Genomic DNA, 6,701 nt, shown 5'->3' with positions numbered 1-6,701 from the left:
ATTTCATGAGTTTCAGCTCATCAAAACTGGTCCAACAAATGAAGCCTTTGATTACTTATATCAGGTGTGTTGAAACAACACTGGTTTTGTATATTTGAGCTGTTGAGAGAGATTCTGTTCAGAGGTTGAATAATACTGAGACTGGAGAAATCGTTATAAGTTGCATTTTCCGTTGGATTGGGGAAAACCACTTGAAGCATTGGTTGTGTTTAGCTATTTCAATCCCTCTGTTTGATTTGTTCATTGCAAGAAGCAGAAATTCTGTAAATTTTCTAAATAATCCTGATTTCCAAAGAGGGTTGAATGATTTTGATTGCAACTGTAAATAGCAGGGGCTCATAATTGTACTTTGTGACCCCACAAACACTTTCGAGTAATGTTAAAGTATCTGAGAGATATGTATTTGCATTGGAATCCCCTGTTTTTGAACCAAAGAATTATAAATAAAAGGTAAATATCTGTCTTCTGTTATGATTGTACAAGGATCTTGGTCGGCCCCATGAAGGTTTTTGGGTCTCAAATTGGGCCACAGCATACTGAAGTTTGGGAAAGGGTGAGTCAGGATGTTACAAGGCGATGCAGTTTTTATTAATCTGTGAAATTCATAAGATTTGGGCGCCAGTTTGGCTCAGTGGGTTGAGCAGGCGCCCACTTACAGAGGCTGTAGTCCTCAACACACTCACTGTCTCGGTGGTTTTTGGTGCATGTCTTCCCCCATCTCTCTCTACCAATATTGCCTGTCTCTCTTCAGCTGTCCTCTCTAAATAAAAGCCCAAAAAATAATCTTTAAAAAATAGCATGATTTCTTTTATGTGCAATGATATTCAGATATGTGGAAATATACATTTCTAATAAAAAGTTATTAACCTAGAACTACACCCCAGTGGTTCTACAATGTGTTCAATCACCTGAGAGTCAAAGTACCATGGTGGATCAAGAAGGACTGGGGAACTCTCTGTGTTAGTATGATTAAAAGAAATCTTATATGAATGGGATGAACAAGAGGCTTAGGTGGAAGAAAATCTCTCTGAGTGTTCGTTAGATACCAACTTCACAAATTACGGATGGAAAAGAAGCCAAATGGCCTTGACCTTTGACCTCAAAAATCCATTGAGTTCATCCTGGAGTCAGAGTGCATTTTTGACAATCCCTCAAACTGTCATGAGAAATCACATTTACAAGGATGGACTATTTGAAGGTACATACAGATAGAAGGACAGACAACACAACAACATGATGTTAATGGCTACAGTTTTGCTGGTGCAGAGGCATAAAAATGCAAACTAGGATGAACTTCATGGCATAGCTTGAGAGTGTCAAACTCCATTTTAACCAGCCTGGAGCAAATCCTAACAATCACATGAAAGACGGGCCGCACCAGAACATGATGAAAGTTGTGCTTGACTAGAGTGTACTTTGTTTAAAAACTAGATTGGACTGCTGATTCAATTCTGTACATTTTGACATGAAGAAGTCAGATGCTTTAAAACATTACATAATTGAGACAACAACATAAGCAGCAAATACTGTATATTGGCAACAATAATGATGAGTAAAGACAAAACAATCATGGCTGCAAACAGCACATATAATTTTCAAAACTATCTTCTCTGTGTTTAGGTTCAATTTACAAAACCTTCTGCAATAGTCATCTTTAAACAGCAACCCCAAAGTTTGGCAGATTTGTGTTTGAGCATCAGTACCTCTCTCTACTGCATGGAGTGGGATGGATCCAGAGGTAGCCAACCAGGGCCACCCTGATTGGCCACCTCAATATCCTTAACAATGATTGGCTATTAGTCAGAAATGAACGGAAAGCTGCGATGCAGGAAGTTTTTCATTTTTCTTTGAGTATATCCAGTTACCAGTCATATCTTAACCTCAGCTATCTTAACCATCCTAACCTTAACACTGGCTTGGTTTTACTAACTTTATAACATCAAAGTGTCTCAGTAAACAAATTTTCTGTATGAGGCCCTCAGTGAAAACTCTGGACACCCCTGATTTAGACCAACATAATAAGGAAGGTGAAGCAATCTGACATTGCATAATATGATGAACAAACCTCGGCTTCTTAAAGGCATCCACTGAATGTGTATCCACCACTGTAAGAAATGTCTAACATGTCCAAGCTGTAGAGTTTCCCTCATTAATTGTTGAGATACAGAAACATTTTGAGCAGGAATTTCCTCTCCCAAAACTAACAAGCAGAGGTCATTGAGTGTGCGAGGCCTGCTGTGAACTTAGAGGCTAAATGATCCGATTACGGCCACTTCGGATTATGTCAGAAACACCTATGACCCACATAAGGCCATCAGATGGAGATGCTATTTCACTGTCACCACTAGAGGGAGCTGTGCACATTGTTTTGATGAGGCTTCTATGCAGCACTATGAAATATTTCTATATCATGTCTACACTCTCAAATGTAGTCGATATCTTAAACTTGATTTCTTAAATTAATCATGTCCACATTTTAACAAAATGTGTTGGGATTGATTTTTAGTCACTTCTCAAAGGAGCATTTATACACTCTACCACAGTTAACGCCAGGCGTTCCCAAGTTTTACTGTGCCAGTGATTCCCTTAATGCATTAACCTCTGGAGGGACCCCTGCTTGCAAATTTTCTTTAACCCCTCATGCATTGCAGTGGCAATTATCAAAAATGTAAACACAACTTCTACACGTTTTGTAATTTCATTAACAATGAACATTAATTCTTATGCATGATCCACCCCCTTCTTTCCTCTCTGTTCCCTCTGAGTAAACTCCCTGACCCACTGAGCCTGTTAACGCCTGAGGTGTTTTAGTGTGATTAGGTTTCTAGGCTGTAGACAGATGATCTGTGTGTTAGCAGGCCAATCTGTGAGGAGAAAACATGTTTTTCAGTGCAGGATTGACTGTTGCAGTTGCTTTAACTCTGATCCTGCTTTAACTCTGAGTTTGTGGGAGTTGGGGGGGGGGTTAGTTCAGATGACTTTTGAGTAAACTGTGAGTTTTTTTTGTATTTCAGTAAAATGAGACATTTAGGAGCAGTGGTGGACTTACTTTACGTCACTGTGGCTGCAAGGAGACACTGTAGTGGCCTAACCAACAATTTCTGAGAGGAAAAATAAAAAGATGGCAGCCTTAGTCATGGTCCAGAAATGCAAAAAGAAACAGATAATAACAAACAAATGTAAACTTCATTCTTGTAGCCAAAATCAATTCATTTCTACTTCTAAAATTGCAGTCATGTTGTCTACGTTCTCTATTGTTTTATTTTTACAGTGTGTACTGCCCTGTCTGCACGTATCTGTGTGAATTTGACAGTTGGATAACATTTCAAAGGTCTCCAAAGAACACAAGGCTTGAATTTTCTTGGCTTTAAAGAAGTGTTCCTTTATATTTTTCTCTGTAAAACTGCAAGATCACACAGAAAATGAAAATAAATCAGTACAAAGCTCAGCATATGAATACATTAAGTCACAAACAAGCACGATACTGCATGAAAACCACACAAATCTGCAAGCTTGTCAAAATAGCAGTAGCAAACTGTTAGCTTGTGGAGTTAGCATTAGCTAGCAGAGCACATGTAAACCATACACAACAAAAACTTCCTTAAATTAAATTTCTCCTTACATTTTAATGATTTTATAACGAACACAAAACTTACAGGTGAATGGTCTGAAAGCGTAACAGGAAACATTCAGCTCAACACCTTGCTCTCTCTTTCTCTCCGTCCTCCTGACTGCTTATTTTAAGCATGGCTGACTAAAAGTGAACCCTGATACTTGAAACCCATGTGGCAATGACCACTGGATGGCAGCACAGAAACAAGAACCTATGCAGATGATTTGCTTTTAATACTTTGTAACTAAGCTTTTTTAGCATTACTCATTGAAATTATTGACTTTATATTAAAGACGGGACACTGGATTGTTTCTACTGATGCCACTTCATGTTCTCGACAGTCTCGGGTGCCTAGCGTGATGGCGCCAGCACGAGATGTAACTGTGTTCAGGCCTGGTTGCACTGAGAAGTGTGAGTGCAGGTCAAAAGGGGGTCTGGGTGCTTTAGAGCTGTACAAGTGCAGATTGCCTTCTGTGATTCAACCCTACAATTTTATACCCATACAACAGTGTCAAAAGTAATTGCCTATTTAAAGGGGTATTTCAGGATTTTTGAAGTTAGGTAATATAAGGTACTTGGCTATAGTAGTGGCATTAGCTCCAGTGATTTCTGTGAAAGTTGATCCTGGGGTTATCACAAGCTCAGAGAGATCCGGCACATAGTGTCTGTAGATGGAATCGTGTAGGGTTTAGGGTTAACGAGTTTTACGTACAAATAGGCCAAGAAAATATGTTGGTTCGCCTGTACAGCTGTGTAGGTCTGCGGGGTTCTACGGGTTTAATAATACCACACCAAGCTTAAACAAAGATAATATGAGCAGTTTCGACTTGAGTGATGATGATGTGCTGTTTACTGTGGATACAAAAGGATATCTGTATGAACCAGAGTACACCAAAGAAGAACTTATGCAGATGGAGAGTCAGCGGCTGAAAGAGAGAGCCGAGAAACTTCATTTGAAAGTTTTGAGCAGAAGAAATCCCAAGCATTTTCCACACCTACACCACCAGGTAACTCGAGATCTGTCCTGCTCAACCTCAGTACGTGGCAGAAAGAGACAAAATGGCGCAAGCTGCATCGCAAATTAGTGCCTGACACAGAGAGGAGATTTTTTTAGGAGAAATGAATCACTTTGAACGTTTTCGACATAGTGTACAGGCGAGCAAACATATTTTCCTGGCCTATTTGTACGTAAAACTTGTTTAACTACGCAGATAAAAGGATCCCATCTACAGACACTATGTGCCGGATCTCTCTGAGCTCGTAACAACCACCGGAGCAACTTTCACAGAAATCACTGGGACTAATGCCACTATTATAGCCAAGCAACTCATACGACCCAACTTAAACAATCCCTGAAATATCCCTTTAAGTAACTTTTTTTTTCTTTTTATCAAAATGAATAGTGCAATTTATTAACTTTTACACTATTTTCAGACCCTTCCTATGTTATACAACCTAAACTAAATAAACATCAGACAGTTTCTCCTTTTTTAGTAGGCAGAAGTGAAAAGTACTAATCTTCTATAAATTGTATTCCAGTTTCAGAATAATTAGGACACTTTGAAAACACAAAAGAAAGAAAGAATGTCAGCTCCAAAGGATTTTTATCTTTATCAAATGATGAAAAGGTTTTTTTTTTTTTTTGGCATTTTAAATCAGAATTTGTATTTTAAATGGTGTGAAAATGGTGCTAAACTATTTGATAAGAAAATATTTTCTGAATGTCTTTAGACCCTCCCTAGTTTGGGCCCTAGATCTAACTTTAGAGTCCATCTCAGCTCCCCCTCTGTCAGCCCTGTTCCCAGCCCTATCTGGTTTCCTGTCCTCTAAAAAAAGGCAATATATGACCCAAAATCAATCTTTAAAAATTTAAAATAATAATAAAGGACCTTTAAAAAATCAGGTTGTTGTAAAAAGTCAAATTTTGTATCTTTATTATAATTTACTCAAGGCACAGTTAAAATAATGACATTGTATGTGCTTAAGGGAGTATTAGGATAAGGAATCACCTCTGATTTTCCCTTTAGCTCAGTTATTAAGATAGTTTTAAAAATTCAAATTCCAAACCTTAAAAAAAAAGAAAAAAACTCTTACGAGTAACAAATAAACATTATAATTTGAAATAAAAAAGGTTTTTTTTTTTACATAAAATCTGACATGATGTTACATCCAATTTAATAAAACATTCTTCCTCGTCTTTGCAGAACAGCACAAATAAGACAGAACCCTCCCCCAGCATGTGCGCTCACACGCTCAGTGCCTCTGGCTCCCACGAACACCATATGGGCCGCTCACATAGCTCAGGGTATTAACAGTAATTTGTCTGCATGGGAGCAGCGCTGTTTTCAGTGTTGCTACTGAGCACTCCCTATGTTGACACTTCTACAGCTAATGACCACACTGTAAATCTGTGAGGGCCTGATGAAGGCCGAAGTCCATGACAAAGGGCCACCATGACATTAGATGAGGTGATGTTGACACGCTTCAAAGCTGTTTTCACATGGATGTTCACTACTCTAATGCCCTGTTTTTCACCCCATAGTTTTTGTCCTTTATTGTATTTATCACAGAAACCTGATTATCCAAACAGTAAGGTGGGGTAGTGGGTCCCCCAGAGACCTATCAGAGATCAACAACTAATATCGAAGATGATTACTGTTCTTTTTTACCCTACTGTGTACACAAAATTGGTTCAAATTATAATAGCAAACATCTTGTTTCAATTAAGCTTTTTATTGCATAAATAAAGAATGTAAATCGGCAGACATTTAAGCCAATTTTACTCTGACTTTCTTGTGTGCATTTCTTTTTGTCAAACCTTATTTAGCTTCTGCCTCCTCCATAGTATGCTTATCAGCTTATCACCTGCAAACAGCACATCAGCCAAATGTGTGAAACATTGGAAAGCACCTGCAATTCTGATCTCGGTAAATCCACCCTTAAGGCTGATTTATGTGCAAAAGTAGAGCCCTGTATTTAAACTAAACCTGCCCACATAATCACATGCGTCTGTTTTGTTAAACAGGACATTAAAAAATGAATTCTCTTGAGGTTTCTGCCTCGAGCTGACCTCCAAAACTCCTTCTCT

The sequence above is a fragment of the Cheilinus undulatus genome, linkage group 12 (genome assembly GCF_018320785.1).
Source record: "Cheilinus undulatus linkage group 12, ASM1832078v1, whole genome shotgun sequence".
Taxonomy (NCBI): Eukaryota; Metazoa; Chordata; class Actinopteri; order Labriformes; family Labridae; genus Cheilinus; species Cheilinus undulatus.
Note: the sequence above shows the minus strand (reverse complement) of the source record.